Source organism: Staurois parvus, unplaced genomic scaffold, assembly GCF_062004578.1.
Source record: "Staurois parvus isolate SC_StPar_1 unplaced genomic scaffold, SC_StPar_1.0 ptg000453l, whole genome shotgun sequence".
Classification (NCBI taxonomy): domain Eukaryota; kingdom Metazoa; phylum Chordata; class Amphibia; order Anura; family Ranidae; genus Staurois; species Staurois parvus.
In genome coordinates, this window is record NW_028318249.1 from 99147 (window position 1) to 117719 (window position 18573).

The following is an 18573-nucleotide window of genomic DNA, read 5'->3' on the forward strand; positions in this document are numbered from 1 at the left end:
AACACTCACATCACAGAGGGAGTGATGCTTGAGAAGCTTGGGTTTCCCAAAATTAAAAAAAACTGCTGTAAATGATTATAAAGTGTGAGCTGGAGTTTGGATTCAATTTGTTAATGTATCTAAATCTGCTAATACATGTAACACTCCCCTACCTCCAACAAACTGGTGCTGTCTTCTGTGCCTCCTATCTCATTCCTTTCAGAAAAGAAAACTATCATCTAAGTATTGGTAATCTGCAATATATTACATTTTTGGTTTTGGGCTTAATACCGCTTTAATATGCAATACAATGGGAACAACTGGGCCATGGTTACAATACACGGAGAACACCTAGGCAAGGAAAACACTGGCTGTGGGGGCCCGATGGCCTCACAATAAGTATCCATAGACAGCAGGTTGAACACTATGTACATAGACAGTCAGCTCCTGAGCCTAAACTGCAACAACGCTTTTCATAAAAAGGTCTGTCTTTTATTAAACAGCGTTAACTCCACTGACTGTGACAATAGATAGTAAGCTTCTGGGGCTAAAATGACAATTCCACTTCTCAAATCAGGCCTTAGGGGTCTTTAGCATGCTTAGTGTTGGTATAGAGAGTCAGTTCTTGGGCCTCGCAGACCAACCCTGGGCTTCAGGGTCTCCCTCAGTGACCCCTCTGTAGATGCCCCTGTGTGTATTTTAAGCTTTTTATTTAGCATACATTTTCTAGATGTTTTCAAGCCTGGTATGGGTTGTGCAGGGTCCTCACGTATAGTGGGTATTCCTCTATCATGCAGAGCTTAGAGGACCATATTACCACAAATGTATCCCTATCAGGCTCTTCACTATCAAATCAAGCCCCTTAGAACTGCAGTAATTTGGCACTGGCTATCCGGGGCTCCATACAGATGTCCTTCCTTTCTTGCTGACATGGGTTTCATCAGATAGGAAATGAGGTAAAATCTGGAACAGCTACAGTGAATAAAAGAGCTTTTTTTTTTTTTTTTAAAGAAGTTAGTAAAGGCTAGAACAGTGGTTGTTGCACTTCTTGTCTGGTAAAACCCTTGTCACCAAGACTAAAAGGGAAGATATATCTGTTCTGTTTTCTATATCATTTATCTTTATTGCCATAGGAACATAGAAGGCAAGAATGTTAGTATACAAGTCATGGTTGGCACATACGTTGCATGTCCCTTAAACCAATAAATGTGATTAAAAAAATCCAAGCGTTCCTTCTTCCTTGTCTGACCCCCCAAACAAAGCATAAGCCTTTTTTTGTATCACATAATGTTGTCAATTTGTATGGCATACCATGAAGATCTAAGGATTTTGAGGGGAGAAAAAGGGAAGAGGTCGGGCAGAGTACGGAAAAGGAATGTTGTTGGGAGTGATTATGAAAGGAGGGAATAGAGAGTGGAGGGGGAAGGGAAACAGGTGTAGGGGGTCTAGGGCAATTGTGGGGGGCATAGGTATGTGAAGGAATAGTATAGACCAGTCTTTCTGAGCTAGGGTTCTATAAAACCCTAGGGGTCCTCCAGAGGTTGCTAGATATTCCTTGAGAAAAGAGTAACCGCTGACATCAATGATCTTTTTAGCTATCTTTAAGGGGGCATTCTTCCTATTGAGGACCAATGTAAGGTACATTCTTTCCACTAATCACAGGTAAGGTGGACCTTCTCCCACTGACCACCTGTTTAAAGAGTCCCTTTTCTGCTTACCGCCAGATTAAGTGAGCTTTTCAGTAACCATCAACGTAAGGAAACTCTTCACTGATCATTAATGTAAGCTAGAGAATAGCAAAAAAAATGAATAACTCAGCAATGAAGTAAAAAAAAAGAAGTCAAATTTACTAAAAAAGATTTGTTGGGATTAAAACTGGAAGATAAAATTTTGCAATGCTGCCCTTTGGTAATTCCCAGTAGAGAGATCATTCAAATGGGTTTGAATAATGTCAATGCATTTCAGTCACATAACACCCTGCCAAAGACTTGTCTAGAGGGATCATGAATGGGTGCAAACACAGTGCCTCTTTAACTCCTTCATGGTCCCTTTTTTTGGTAGCTGATTTTTTTTATGTTTAATTTTTTGTATTCAATAAATGTTAATAAAAGCACAATTTCCATAAAATTGCTTGCAACAAATACATTTCATTACATGGGTTATATATATTCTGTATATATACTGTACCTCTGTAAGTCAAAGCTCCTTATCATATTACAATTACAATTCCTGTTACCATATATATTTACATAGATAAGATAGCATCTGGCCTATTAGTCCTTTTACATAACTCAGCTCAAAGATAGCAACTGCTGCATCAACCTTCTTCAATGGGCAGGAAGGGAGTGTTGTAATTCCATGTGTTTTGTTATCAGCTTCATCAGGTAGGCAGAGGTAAGCTGTGATATCAAATCATTGATCATTAATATTCAATAGTCAGTGTAAACATACAATATTACATACAAATCGCTATTTCAATCAACAGGAAAACTAAACAAAGGAAAAATTAATACAACTTATACTTTGTATATTAAAGGATAAGTTCACTTTTCACACCATGTTACATGTTACACTCATGTTGAGGATGTAACATGTTATGAATGAAAGGACCAGCCCTCAAACCCCTGCTTTGACAGCTAGCGCTCGCCCGACCGCGTCACTCATTCGCAGAGGGATGTGATATGCATGACACATGGCAACCAATCGAGGCGTGTTACCTAGATAAGGTGAGGTGTTCTACAGTAGTAAGTGGGTTGCTGCTGTGGGTCCCTCCCTAGCGGTCCCCCCTCCCATAGCAAGTGGGCCAGACCAGCATTATGGAGACCTTCAACCTAGCCATATGGTATGAGAGTGAAGGAGTTACAACAGGATACACATGAGATCTGCGCTCTGTGTCTGGTGGGATCTCATTCTGTTACTGGCAGTGAGGTAACAGAGGTACGCTGGCTGGTGAAGTCATGGTGTATAGCGATGGGAAACCACCTAACACACATATCCAATTTATTACTATACACCATGGGAGCTCAACTGAGATGGAAGAATGCCTTGATGTTAGACTGTTCACATGATTGCAGTTCCTGCCTAGTCCCAGGCATTGGTAAGTGTGCCCTCGGGCAAAGGTACCCCTAGTGCATGGGCACATTAGGCCCCTCCCACATGCAGGTCCACCAACTGATCCCCCAGTTGCTCTCCAGTGACTTTGCAAGGGTGATGTTGAGGATCTGAGCAGCATGGAAGTGGAAATAAATATAGAAATCGGAGGGTACCTAAGACAAAGTGGGTATTCTGCTGGTTCTGGTAATCAGTTCAGATATTCCTACTGCATATCTTACTAGAGCTGACCATCTAATATATGGTGTGTTAGCCAATGTCGATTGTCATTGCAGGTACATCAGCTGATTCAGAATAATGTCCACTTTTCAATGAATGTGTTAATGAATTAATTTATCATTACAGATATTTATATAGTGCTGACAGTTTACATATTGCTTTACATTGTACATTTACATCACTCCCTGCCCTCATGGAGCTTCCAATCTAAGGACTCGAACTCTCATATATAAACACATGCTAGGGCAGGGAGTGATTTAGACAGCAGCCAAATAACCTACCAGCGTGTCTTTTGAGTGTGGGCAGAAATCAGAGAACCTGGAAGAAACTCACGTTAGGGCAGACACAACATGCAAACTCCATGCAGGTATATTCAAGGTTGGTATTCTGGCAGAGCATCCTATTATGGCAGGAGTAGATCACATCAGGAAATCCCGATGTTACAGATCATGTCAGGCCCCCTTCATCAGGCTAATGTAACAAATTGCAGATGGTTCTTTTTATCATCTGATGAAGAGGTCCTGTCAGGCTAGGTGTCAAAGAGACAATCTTTTACTCGCCTAGAGTGTGCCAACCTACAGAGCATGCAGCTACTGTACAGCCAGACATGTGCAGTACTTTAAAGTGTGCTCAATGCCTCTGACTCTTTATGCATCAGTACATATGCAACAGTAGGTTGCATTTGGGGAAGGAGAACAGACCAGGACCTTACATGAAGCTGGCAAGTGAAGGTGGATGAAAGATAAGTGCAGTCTAAGGTTGCAGTTAGGGGAAAAAAACAGACCAAGAGCTTAACCACTTGCCTACCAGGCACTTATACCCCCTTATTTACCAGGCCAATTTTCAGCTTTCAGCGCTGCCGCACTTTGATTGACAATTGCGCGGTCATGCAACATTGTACCCATATGAAATTTTGATCATTTTTTTCTCACAAATAGAGCTTTCTTTTGGTGGTATTTAATCGCCACTGGGCGCTTTACTTTTTGCGCTATAAATAAAAAAAGTTTCTTTGTTTCTATGATAAAATTTTTCAAACAGGCATTTTTTCTCCTTCACTGATGTGCGTTGATGAGGCGGCACTGATGGGCACTGATAGGCGGCACTGATGGGCACTGATAGGCAGCACTAAAGGGCACTGATAGGCAGTACTAATGAAGTGGCACGGATAGGCGGCACTGATAGACAGCACTAATGAGGTGTCACGGATAGGCGGCACTAATATGCAGCACTGATAGGCGGCACTGATAGGTGACACTGATGATGGGTACTGATAGACGACACTGACTGGCATCACTGCTGGGCACTGACTGGCACAACCCCTGGGCACTGACCGGTGGCACTGACTGGCAGCACTGCTGGGCTGCACTGGTGGGTGGCAGTGGTGGGTGGGCACAGGTGGGTGGCACTGGTGGGCACAGGTGGGTGGGCACAGGTGGGTGGCACTGCTGGGCACATGTAGGTGGCACTTCTGGGCACAGGTAGGTGGCACTGCAGAGTGGCACAGGTGGGTGCACTGCTGGGCACAGGTGGGTGATCTGCTGGGCACAGGTGGGCGGAGCTAGTGGGTGCACTGCTGGGCACAGGTAGGCGGAACTTGCGGGTGGCACTGCTGGGCACCGATCATCAGGGCACTGATCATCAGTGCCCTGATGATCGGTGCCGATCCCCGCTCTGACAACTGCCGGTTCTCGGCAGTACTTTCCTCACGATCTGACAGCGTGAGGAAAGTGCAGTCGAGAACCGGCACTTGCATTTCCCTCTGATCAGCGTGTCATTGGACACCGCTGATCAGGTGGTAAAAGGCCGCTGTGATTGGCCTTTTACCACATCACGTGATCAGCTGTGTCCGTAGGACACAGCGATCACGGAGATCGCCGGGTGCGTGCCCCCTGGGGCGCGCAGGAGAGCGCGTTCTGGGGGGACGTCATATGGCGTCCACTCAGAACTGGCCGGCCGCAGTGCAGCCGTCATTCGGCTATCTGCGGTCGGCAGGTAGTTAATGAAGTCTGAAAGATAGGTCATGTCTGAGGTTGAAGCTGGGGGAGGAGAACAGACTAGGATCTTGAGTTAAGTTGGCAGTAACGTGAAGTTTGGTATTGAACAAATATGGAGAAGGGTCTGCTCTAAGTCTTATGATTGGAACTAGATGGAAAAGGATTTCTTAATTCTCCTTATCAGGAAGAAGAGACCTGTTATGGCCTCTTGGATCTAAAGAATTTGAAGGACCTTCCTTGGCTGAAGTCTGACATAGCAAGATAATGAATTAGGAGTCTGATTTTGGGTCTTTTACTGGAAAAGGATTGAATAAAGGAGGGTCTGATCTGAGGTCTGTAATTGGATGAAGAAGGGTATGATCTGAGGTTTGTAATTGGGTGAAGGAGGGTCTGATCTGAGGTCTGTAATTGGATGAAGAAGGGTATGATCTGAGGTATGTAATTGGATGAAGGATGGTCTAATCTGAGGTATGTAATTGGATGAATGAGGGTCTGATCTGAGGTTTGTAATGGGATGAATGAGGGTCTGTTCTGAAGTATGTAATTGGATGAAGAAGAGTCTGACCTAAGGTCAGGGAATGAGGTGTGAGGTATTATGTGAGGTATAATGAGGTGTGAGGTATAATGAGGTGTGAGGTATTATGTGAGGTATAATGAGGTGTGAGGTATTATGTGAGATATAACGAGATGTGAGGTATTATATGAGGTTATAATGAAGTGTGAGGTATTATATGAGGTATAATTAGGTACAGTGAGGTGTGAGGTATTGTGTGTGAGGTATTATATGAGGTACAAGGTATTATATGTGAGGTATAATGAGGTGGAAGGTATTATATGTGGTACAGTGAGGTGTGAGGTATTATTTGTGGCACAATGAGGTGTGAGGTATAATGAGGTGGAAGGTATTATATGAGGTACAATGAGGTGTGAGGTATTATATGTGAGGTATAATGAGGTGGAAGGTATTATATGTGGTACAATGAGGTGTGAGGTATAATGAGATGTTCTCATGGGGCTATAATATGATATAGTGAGGTATGAGGTGTGAGGTATAATGAGGTGGAAGGTATTATATGTGGTACAATGAGGTGTGAGGTATTATATGTGGTACAATGAGGTGTGAGGTATAATGAGGTGGAAGGTATTATATGAGGTACAATGAGGTGTGAGGTATTATATGTGAGGTATAATGAGGTGGAAGGTATATGTGGTACAATGAGGTGTGAGGTATAATGAGATGTTCTCACTGGGCTATAATCTGATATAGTGAGGTATGAGGTGTGAGGCATGATGACATATATGGTGCAGTCAGTACTGAGGTACATCCCCTCTCCTGGTGACGCCCCAATATTTAGTAGTCCGGCCCATACATACAGGCCCAGTGGGAACCCTCTTGTGTAACTATGACAATAGGAGGTTGGCAGCCATTTTGTTGTAGTACAGAGAGTCTGTTGCTGGAGACAGGTTGTCCCCTGGGACGGGCACTTGGTGTGGGTTTCTCATTGTTGTATGGCATTATATGATGATTATTCATTGGTAAGCAGTGAGAAGGAGCGATGTCAGCGCTGTGTGTGGCCTGTATATCTTTGGGAGGTATTATACGGTATAGTGAGGTGTGAGGTATCATGGCGTGTGCTGTGCAGTCAGTACTGTGGTATATCCTGTCTCCTATCAATAACAATGGAGACATCTTCATGTTTAGCGGTCAGGCCAGTAACATACAGGCCCAGTGTGAGCCCTCTTTGTAACCATGGCAACAAAAGTGTGACAGCCATTTTGTTGTAGTACAGAGGAGCAGTTACTGTTTGTTCCTTGGAATGGGACTGGACAGGGTATGGGATTATTATTATTTTATGGCCTTCTATAATCATCATTCAGAAGAGGTGTGAGCGCTCCACATGGACTGTATATCTCCTATGGCTCTGCACCGCAATGATGCGACTCCAGTTCATGTACACAAAGCCTCCAAGGTGAAAAGCAGTCTCTTGTCACAGTTCTGAAGTCTCCAATAGCAACCCCAAGATACTCAAGTGCTCCACGGGTCACCATCTACACCTGGGGTAGGCAACCTGCGGCTCTCTAGCTGTTGTACTACATTTCCCATAAGACATTGCAAAATTGACAGTTACAGCTATGACTTGTAGAGGCATGATGGAACTTGTTGGAGGATGCCTGCTCCGGATGTTTGAGAGCTCCTGTGATGGTGGGTGTGAGCAGTAACGGCTGGAAGTGTCTTAGCAACATCCTAGCAACAGGAAAGGATGGGATGATGCCATCTCTGGGAGTTTTTCAACCAGGCTTCAGTAGTGGCCTACACCTGTAGCAAGGCTGAAGCATAGCATATTGCATGGCTGTCCCATTCGCCTACGTAGCAACAGTACATGGTACACGTGAGCTGCATTCCAAGCAGCAGAGCCACTACCACAGATATTCCAGTTGTACTTGGTGTACCGGATGTGCTTCAGCAAGAGTTCCATGTGTTCGTATGTTTCCTTCATGTGTGCAGCATAGCCAACAGGGTATGCAAATGACAAAAACAGAAGATTTGTATAAAGCTGTATGTGATAGGTTTACCATTTGCGGACCAGCAATGTACCTGTATGTCGCTGTCCGCGCTGCCAATCTCTACTTGCGATCCGGAGCTTTCTGATCATGTGACCGCTGTGACAGCCAATCATCGTGGTCACATGATTAGAAGCCTCTTAAAGAGCCAGGAGGCGCCTGCGTTAAGGGGTTAAAGCTGAGGAGCGCTGGGCTTCCCAGGAACTTTTTCCATAAGCAGTATACAGTATTTGCCCACTATGGCATGCTTACCTTGTGCATTTTTTTTCTTCCAGCAGAGAAGAGGCCGTGGTTCCCCACTGACGCTCAGATTCATAAAGTGCAAGTCACCGTATAGAGCACAAGTCTTGAAGCTGGCGGAGTGCTGAGCACATCAGTTATGGTGAGTTTCTAGATTTATCATTGGACTTGATGATACTTGATGATACTGTGGCTTGATGAAACTGGCATCCCATAATATGTGACATCTGTGTAGTGATTGCATGGGGCTTCTGTGTGCCATCTCTAATGTTTTAGTCCACATTCTATAAAGTGAAGAGAAATGTAATATATTGCAGCTTGCCAGTCCATAGATGTGGTGGCTCCACTAGTTTTCTTTATGTAGCCGGACATCACAAATGGGGTTGTGATAGAAATTTATATTTCTAATTATTTTATCCAGTTGACACCAATGATGGGGTTTGTTTTATCCTTCTGGCACCAGCAATCTGAGACGTATTTTGAACCTTTGACACTGATATAGGCCCTATTTTACTCCAGTGACACCAGTGATGGAGCTTTTTTTTCCTAATGACACCAATAATATAGTTATTTTAGTGCTGGTTCACACTGATGTGGTGCGGGATTTGCAGGGAATTATTTTAATTTCCCGCACCACATCAGAGTCACACTCCGTTTATGCGAACCACTGCAGGTGTCTGTGTTAAAGTGTTACTAAACCCACAACAGTAAAATCAGTCTGTATATGCAGTAAAGTATGCTGGTTATACTCACTGTGGAACTTAAGGGGTTAATCCTCCACATTGTTTAAAAAGTCTCTTTGATCCTGTCTTCTCTCATCCTCCCCTTCTCCCACTACCCCCAAAACATCTTCTGATAGTACAAAGCCCTAGGAGACGCTCTGCACATGCTCCACAGAGCATTGCTAGAGAGTTTTTGTTTTTGGGAGGGTGCATGTGATCGGCACAAGGCCAATCAGCACTGTGCAGACAGAGGGTCAAAGGTCATTGTTGTAGCCCCTGGCTATCAGTCATGTAGCCTCATAAGACAGTGAGAGGAGAATGTAAACTCCTACTACAAGATTACCAGTGCTCAGCTGGATGCTGATAGAAGTCACAAGACCGCTCTAAATGCTGTTGAGTAAACGTATTTAGCAGTTTATTTTTACTAAAATTATTGCATTTCCATGTTCAGTGTACTGTGGGAGACCAGGTATAGTGAATGCAGGGTCCGGGGTTTAGCAACATATTAAGTGAACGACACCCCAAAAAGGTTTGCAGGTTCGGGTGAGTCAGATCACATAGTTGTGAACACCCATGAGTCCTGATTTCAGTGCAAAAAAAAAAGGTATGCACCTTTCCTGCGGGAAAGACTGCAAAGAATGGCATGTGATTTGAACAGGAATACAGTGCGATTCCTGTCCGAATCACATGCGGTTTCCCACACTGCAATAGTGTGAACCGGTCCTTAAACTATGGAGCAGATTGAGGAGTATCAGAGAGAAGAGGTACATCCTCTGCACTTGTTTGTGGGTCAAATTGGCATCTATATCCCTTTCCCTGTTCCCTTTTAGATATTAAATGGAGATGTAAATATTTTAGGGTTTATCATAATAGGGATCCTACATCTTTAAAATTCTGTGGGATAGATAGGATGGATGCCCCATGGAGAGGGGGTGATATGGTTAAAAGTATTTCTCAAAATTAAACAAAATGGATCTACCAGATGGGGACTTTGATCCCTAAAGGGTTAAACGCAGAGATTGACATTAATTGTTATTTATCTAACTGGTAGCTTTATCTGAGTGAAATTTAATTGTTTTGGGTGGGTATATATATAGAGGGAACAATATTTATTTATACTGATTTTGATTTAATTTTACATTTTTATTTTTTTATTTTATTTTTAATTTTATTTTCTTATTTTATTTTATTTTTTCTTTATTTTAGTTTTATGTTTAATTTTATTTTTATATTCTCTTAAATTTTTTTTTTTTTTTTTATGTTTTTATCTTTTGTGGTATTTGTTTCCTCAATATGTATATTTACACATCCATACTATAATGTATATTATATATTTACATTTTATTTCTTTTTTAATTTTGATTTTCCTCTTTACATATGTAATCATTTTTTGTGATATGTTTTTAAGTTCATTTGCATGTCTCGGGTCTCCTTATGAGTTTGGGCATGGTTAGTTCAAGTTTATAATAAAGTTTTGTGGGGTTGAACTAACGAGTAGATAGAGATCTGAGCTATTCAATTTGATATCTCTTTGAAGCAGTGTTTCTCAACTCCAGTCCTCATGGACTCCCAACAGGTCATGTTTTCAGGATTTCCCTCAGATGAAACAGCTGTGGTAATTACTAAGGCAGTGAAACTGATCAAATCACCTGTGCAAAATAATGGAAATCCTGAAAACATGACCTGTTGGGGGTCCATGAGAACTGGAGTTGAGAAACACTGCTTTGAAGGAATCTCACAGGGTATGAGCAAGGGATGACAGCTAGTAGTTTACATATTTGTCTTTATTGACCTGTGGAAGAGAAGGGGAGGGACCTTTTATTGCTATTTAAGCGGCCTGAGACTGGAGGTGTGTGTCTTGAGAACGCCCTGTGGGTGGGGCAAAACGTGTCGACGCACTTCCGGTCTGCTGCCCTGACGTCCTGCGTCACTTCCGGTGAGTGGAACGCACGCCAAGCGGTGTGTTCCAAGCGACCATCTTTGGAGCTGTATCCTGTCATCCCTTGCTACAAGCAGGCTGTGAGGTCTCTGGTATGAGATGTGGAAGTAGTGGAACTCATTTGGGGCAATGGAGGCAATAAAATAGATGTTTTTATTCATCTTCACAAATGTGAGTGGTCTGGCAATTTTTACCAATATTGCATTTTTTACTAGCAGTATTACACTTTTATATATTTTTTCCCTTGCACTGCTGTGGAGTTTGGTGAGAGGAGAAGGTAGGAGCGAGTGGGAGAAAATACCTTATATCCTATATGGTGGGAAGGAGCCCTGAAAGCTTATAAAGGGGGTCTAGGAGTCCATAACATCATAATAGGCGCAATACTCACCATCATCTGGTGAGTGCGGTTGATGTTGGTTTTTCACTGGTGATTGGTGGAAGCATCATTTTGCTTGGATATTTGTTTTTTCACAATTGATTGGGGAGAAAGGACTTTTTCTTTTATTTGGACACTGTAATATGAATGATATTTTTTTAAAAAGGAATTTTTTTTTGAAAGGTCACTTTTAGAGATGAGCGAATTATTCAAAAATTCGATTCGGCTGATTCGCCAAATTCGCGGAATAAATTTGATTCGAGTCGAATATATTCGCTGCGAATTTAACTTATAAAAAGGGTGTTTCTAGGCTTCAGAGAGCCTTTATATTAGTGCAGAACACTGTACCTTTAATTTAAATGCCCTTGGAGTCTGCTGGGGAAGAGAAATAATACTGTCAGTCAGTATGACATGCAGATGAGTGCCGTCGATCTTAGAATCACCGCACACTTCACTCATTTGGGCAGTCACGGGGCCAAAACCAGAGTGTGGAGCCACAGTGTGGCGGTGGAGGTAGCAGCAATGGGAGGCCATACAGCACCCTATGACAAAATGGAACCCACCAGCAGTGTGAGGAGACCTGAAAGTGGCACATGGCAGAGTGTGGCGATGGAGACAGCAGCAATGGGAGGCCGTACAGGGACCCATGACACACTCTGGACCTGGCAGCAGCATGAGGAGGCGGTACAGGGGCCCATGACAGATTACGGGCCTGGCAGCAGCATGAGGAGTCGGTACTGGGGCCCATGGCAGATTACGGGCCTGGCAGCAGCATGAGGAGGCGGTACAGGGGCCCATGGCAGAGTGGCGGAGCGTAAGCAGCTAAAATTGAAGGCCATACAGAGGCCTATGTTAAAAAGTCCCCCCAGCAGCAGCGTGGGGAGACGACTATCAAGAGTCCAATGGCAGAGTGGCGGAGCAGAAGCAGCTTCAATTGAAGGCCATACACAGGCCTAGGTTTAAAAGTCCCTCACAGTTAATTCCAATAACGAACTCTACTCCTCCGTGCAATCTACTTACGAGACCCTGGGCAGGTCTGGGTCCAATTTGTGGTAGAGACTGGTTTTGTTCAGCCATGCTTGAGCGAGTAATAACAGGTCTGTGCTGCCCTTTGGTGTCTGGCTTAATGCGCACAACACTGAACGTCCCAGCGTTTGTCAACGATTTGACGTTAAGTGATGCAAACCCGCTGAACCACGTTCATGAGGAGCCGGTACAGGGGGCCATGAATCAGTATGGACCTGGCAGCAGCGTGAGCAGACGACAGAGGCACATGGCGCAGGGTGGCGGTGGAGGCAGCAGTATTCGGAAGCCATACACAGGCCTAGGTTAAAAAGCGGAAGCCGTCAGCAGCGTGAGCAGACGACAGAGACACATGGCGCAGGGTGGCGGTGGATGCAGCAGTATTCGGAAGCCAAACACAGGCCTCGGTTAAAAAGCGGAAGCCGTCAGCAGCGTGAGCAGACGACAGAGGCACATGGCGCAGGGTGGCGGTGGAGGCAGCAGCAATGGAAGGCCATACAGCACCCTATCACAAAATGGAACCCACCAACAGTGTAAGGAGACCTGAAAGTGGCACATGGCAGAGTCTGGCGATGAAGTCAGCAGCAATGGGAGGCCGTACAGGGACCCATGACACACTCTGGACCTGGCAGCAGCAAGAGGAGGCGGTACAGGGGCCCATGGCAGAGTGGCGAAGCGTAAGCAGCTTAAATTGAAGGCCATACAGAGGCCTATGTTAAAAATAACATGTTTGGGGCATGATTCATGGCGGATTTAGTCAGTTGTGTCAGGAACTGGTGGTTTGAAATCCAGACTAATCCACGCCTGATTCATTTTCACAAACGTGAGTCTCTCAACACTTTGGGTGGACAGTCGTGTCCTCCGCGGAGTTACAATACCTCCTGCCGCACTAAACACGCGCTCCGATGCCACGCTACTGGCCGGGCATGACAGCCTTTCAAGGGCAAATTCAGCTAGTTGGGGCCAAAGGTCAAGTTTCGTTGCCCAGTAGTCAAGGGGATTGTCTACCTCGGTTGGCAGGGTGCTGTCCAAGTAGGCCCAAGCCTGTTGTTTGAGGTCCTGCTCCAGGTCCACCTGATGCTGCTGCTGCTGCGGCTGGTTAGTAGTTTCCTCACTGCGCTGGTGAAGAAAGCTACTCATCATCGACTGCAGACTGAGGCAGCCGCTGCTGGTGGAGCTGCCACTGCTCCTACCACCCCACCCCTCCCCTGCTGCCATGGCAGCGGAACGCGAGCGCACAGGGCCCACAGTGTCTGAGGATGGACGTTGGCGCAGAAAGGCAGAGACCAACTGACTACATAGGTGGTTTTTATAGTACTTTATTTTGGCCTCCCTCTCAGCAGGTGTGAAAAAGGCCACCATTTTTGTACGGTAGCGAGGGTGCAACAAGGTGGACAGCCAAAAGTAATCCCTCTGTCTGATGGTTATTATTCGGCTGTCGCTACGCAAGCAACCGAGCATGCTATGGGCCATTTGTGCTAAGGAATGCGAGGGACTCCCTGCCTCCATCTCCACAGCATACTGCCACGGTGCGTCTGGGTCCTCTGTCTCCTCCTCCTCCTCTACCAGATGCTCCTGCTCCTCCACTCCTGTCCGCTGAGTGGAAAAACCACCCATTTCACTCAATAATTCCTGAGCACCAATGTCCTCCTCTACCTCCTCCTCTTCTTCCTGTCCTGCCCCCACAGGGGTCATGTGGCGTTGAGATCTGTGCGCCACGTCTACCGCACCCTGACCAGCCATTGTTAACAGCATTTGTTCCAGGACGTGCAACAGAGGAATGACGTCGTTCATCCCATAGTCCTGCCGACTCACGAATAGCGTGGCCTCCTCAAAGGGCCTGAGCAAGCGGCAGGTGTCACGCATGAGCTGCCAATGGCTGACATCTAAGTTACACAGGGGAGTACCTTTATCCGCTTGTAACATCAGGAAATCGGTGATGGCCTTTCGCTGTTCGTAAAGGCGGTTTAACATATGTAGGGTTGAATTCCACCTTGTTGCAACGTCGCAGATCAGGCGATGCTGTGCAATTCCGTTCTGCCGCTGCAGTTCAAGGAGGGTGTGCTTTGCGGTGTAGGAATGGCTGAAATGCATGCAAAGTTTACGTGACATTTTAAGGATGTCTTGCAGTGGGATGGTGGATTTTAGGAACCGCTTGACAACCAGATTGAACACGTGAGCCATGCATGGCGCATGGCACAACCTTCCTTGACGCAGAGCAGACACCATGTTCTTTCCGTTGTCGGTCAACATGGTTCCGATTTTCAGTTTGCGCGGAGACAGCCATCTGTCGATTTCTCTGTTCATTACACTCAGAAGTTCCTCCCCTGTGTGACTACGTTCGCCAAGGCATACCAGGTGCAGCACAGCGTGACACCGTTGCGCCCTGCACATGTGATATGCCGGTCGGGTAATGGGACTTGGCACGGGGGTGGCGGCTGAGCACACGGCGGAAGAAGAGGTGGTAGAGGCGGACATCTTTGCTGGACCAAGGACGTGCAAACGTGGAGGCAAAAGCGGCGTGACCCTTCCAAGTTGCTGGTGCGGCTGTGACGGCACCACGTTCACCCAGTGGGCCGTAAATGACATGTACTGTCCCTGACCGTAGTTACAGCTCCACACGTCGGCGCTGCCGTGCACTTTGGCAGAGACCGACATGCTCAAAGACTGGCCCACCATCTCTTCTACATGTGAATGCAGGGCTGGCACTGCCTTTTTGGCGAAGAAATGCCGGCTTGGCACTCTCCACCGCGGCTCGGCACAAGCCATCATTTCTCGGAAAGGTGCTGAGTCCACCACTTGGAAGGGAGGGACTGCAGCACCAGCGACTTGGACAGGAGGGACGTTCAGCTTCTGCACCGTCGGGTGCGTGCTCGCAAACTGTTGTCTCTTGAAAACGGATTTCCAAGAAAGACTGCTGACGGAATCCGTGAAGAGGAGTAGCAGGAGAAGGAGCATTTGAACGAGCGGAAGATGCCAACGAGCGACAACTCCCCTCAGCAGAGGTGTTGGAGCCTTGACTGGCTGATAGAGGGCGATTTGACGTCGGGTGACGGAGCAAGTAACGGAGCGGGTGATGGAGCGGGGGCTGGGGCAGGCAGAACCGCCGTATCTTTATCACGGTTTTCCCAGGCCACCGAATGGCGACGCTGCATATGCTGACGCAACGCTGTAGTCCCAACATGGGCCCCCTGGCCACGCTTGGACTTTCTGGCCACATAGTCGACATACGGCTACGTTTACTTCCTCGGGCGGCTTGACGAAAAATTGCCACACCGCCGAGTAGGAAACTTTGCCCCCGCTACTCCTCACTGGCTGACTGCTACTTCCTCCGTGCACACCGGCACCACTACTGGCCGTGGTGGTAGGCTGCAGTGGAGCTGGTGCTCTACTCCGTGGCCGTTTGCCTCCACTGACACTGCTGCGACCCTGCTGCCTCCTGGGCACCCACCGACTGTTTTGCTCGCTGGCAAGCTGGCACCCTCTTCTCCTGATGATGCGGAAGCAATAGCCTGATGACGACGAGGCTGCCAAGTGCGATCAGCCTCATCATCATCAATTAGGGTCTCCGCGTCACTACTAGCCCCCTCGGCTGCGTGTGGGTCAGGAGACAGACCTGTCTCTAGACCGGCTACCGAGCCACTCTCCTCGCCAGTACTTCTTCGCCTGGCTGCTGAAGAGGCGGATGTCTCCCCCCGTTCCTGATCGCCCTCTGTTAGCTCTTCCTCACTGTACAGTGGGGCTGAGCCCACAGCATGCGATACTTCGCTTGGTGAGGGAACACCAAAGGACAGGGGCAGGTAGAGGACACGTGATTTCAGTGGGCTTGCTCCCGGGCATGCCAACTAACGGTTGTGTCTGACGTACCCACCGACCGTTGGCTGTAGGTGTCAGAGGTGACCTGGGAAGAGGAAGACGACCGAGTCAACCAATCGATGACGGCAGGGTTGTCGGTGGAGACACGACCGCTGGATGACACCGGGAGCACTGGCCTCTGGCTGCGACTAGTGCTGCCTCGACCCCTTCCTCTGCTGCCACGTCTGCTCGCTCCTGAAACATTGCCTCCTCTGCCACTCCTCTGCGTGTTGTCTAACATACTCTTTAATTCAATAAGCACCCCAAAAATAAAACCGGATTTAACTCTTTGAACGTACAATAGTGGTTGTGAAGCAGAAAGTCAGTTTATTTTGCACAATCGGTCAATTGCAGCTTGCCGTTGGCTGGAAACTGTACGTTTATGTCACTGGAATGCACTAATCACCCAAAAAATATTACCGCCACCCGGCGTGTAAATGGATCTAACTCTTTGAACGTACAATAGTGGTTGTGAAGCAGAAAGTCAGTTTATTGTACACAATCGGTCAATTGCAGCTTGCCGTTGGCTGGAAACTGTACGTTTGTGTCACTGGAATGCACTAATCACCGAAAAAATATTACCGCCAGCCGGCGTGTAAATGGATTTAACTCTTTGAACGTACAATAGTGGTTGTGAAGCAGAAAGTCAGTTTATTTTGCACAATCGGCAAACTGCAGCACCAACTGTGCACGACAGCCACCAAAACAAAAAAGGGTGTATGTCACTTTAAATTTTCGATTCTTTGATAGCTGTGGCCCTGAGTAACGATTCTGTGTCCCTGAGTAACGATTCTGTGTCCCTGAGTAACGATTCTGTGTCCCCGAGTAACGATTCTGTGGCCCTAAAGTCTCTGTGGCCCTAACTCTGTCCCTTAATACAGACAGGTCTGTCTCTCTTGAATGACCGGAGGCTAATGGAGAATTCTAAGATGGCCGCGATTTATAGCTCCACCATTACACAGTGCTGGCTGGCTGGCTGCTGATTGGCTAATGCGATCACATGTCATGAATGAATGCATTATGGGTCAGCGCGCCTTGTCTGCGCGCCTTCCCAGAGATCCCCGCTCCATCGCCACACATGTCGCCGCCATTTTTGGGAAAATTCGATTCGTGCATCCGAAGTTAGCTAATTTTCGGATTCGTCGCGAATCGAATTTTTCCCAATCTTCGAAACGAATTCCACTTCGTCATGTTCGATTCGCTCATCTCTAGTCACTTTAATTAATTTGAAAATCTCATATGTTTATTGATTTTTACTCTATATTTAAGGCATTGTTTGAGGTGTTGATTTGCGCTTGATTTTGTTTGTTTTTTTTTTGTTTTTTTATTAACCACTTGAGCCCCAGAGGATTTACCCCCCTTAATGACCAGGCCTTTTTTTGCTGTTTGGCGCTGCACTAATTCAAATGATAATTGCGCGGTCATGCAATGCTGTACCCAAACAAAATTTACGTCCTTTTTTTCCCACAAACAGAGCTTTCTTTTGGTGGTATTTGATCACCTGTGCGCTTTTTATTTTTTGCGCTATAAACAAAAAAACCACAAAAATTTTGAAAAAAAACAATATTTTCTACTTTCAGCTATAAAAAATATATCGTAAACTCAAAGTTAGTCATAAATTTAAGCCAAAATGTATTCTGCTACATGTTTTTGGTAAAAAAAATCCCGTGCATTAGCGGGCAAACTGGCGCTATCTAGGAGGGGCGCTAACACTATCGGAAGTCACCAGTGACACTAATACAGTGATCAGTAAAAATCTGTTCACTGTAATCAATGACACTGGTGACAGGGCAGTGAAGGGGTTAACTGGGGGGGGGGAGGGGGACGATCAAGGGGTTAAATGGGATTTCTGGTGCACTAGCGGGCAAACTGGCGCTATCTGGGAGGGGCGCTAACACTATCGGAAGTCGCCAGCGACACTGATACAGTGATCAGTAAAAATTGGTTCACTGATCAGTGACACTGGTGACAGGGCAGTGAAGGGGTTAACTGGAGGGGGGGGGGTGATCAAGGGGTTAAACGGGATTACTGGTGTACTGGCGGGCAAACTGGCCCTATCTGGGAGGGGCGCTAACACTATCGGAAGTCGCCAGCGACACTGATACAGTGATCAGTAAAAATTGGTTCACTGATCAGTGACACTGGTGACAGGGCAGTGAAGGGGTTAACTGGGGGGGGGGGGATCAAGGGGTTAAACGGGATTACTGGTGTACTGGCGGGCAAGCTGGCGCTATCTGGGAGGGGCGCTAACTCTATCGGAAGTCGCCAGCGACACTGATACAGTGATCAGTAAAAATTGGTTCACTGATCAGTGACACTGGTGACAGGGCAGTGCAGGGGTTAACTGGGGGGGGGGCGATCAAGGGGTTAAACGGGATTACTGGTGTACTGGCGGGCAAACTGGCGCTATCTGGGAGGGGCGCTAACTCTATCGGAAGTCGCCAGCGACACTGATACAGTGATCAGTAAAAATTGGTTCACTGATCAGTGACACTGGTGACAGGGCAGTGAAGGGGTTAACTGGAGAGGGGGGGGGGGTGATCAAGGGGTTAA

At 46.5% G+C, this 18573-nt stretch overlaps 1 protein-coding gene across 3 annotated transcripts in view; it reads left to right on the plus strand.

Annotated features, from left to right (window-relative positions):
* The first annotated feature begins 7995 nt into the window (after positions 1-7995).
* LOC149453048 (uncharacterized) overlaps positions 7996-18573 on the plus strand; it is a 189553-nt gene continuing 178975 nt past the window's right edge. For 2 of the 3 annotated variants that reach the window (XM_089688737.1, XM_089688738.1), the window contains exon 1: positions 7996-8247. The gene's annotated coding sequence lies outside the window, so the exon portion shown is untranslated. The remainder of the gene's footprint in view (positions 8248-18573) is intronic. The other variant, XR_016314737.1, reaches the window with a different exon arrangement.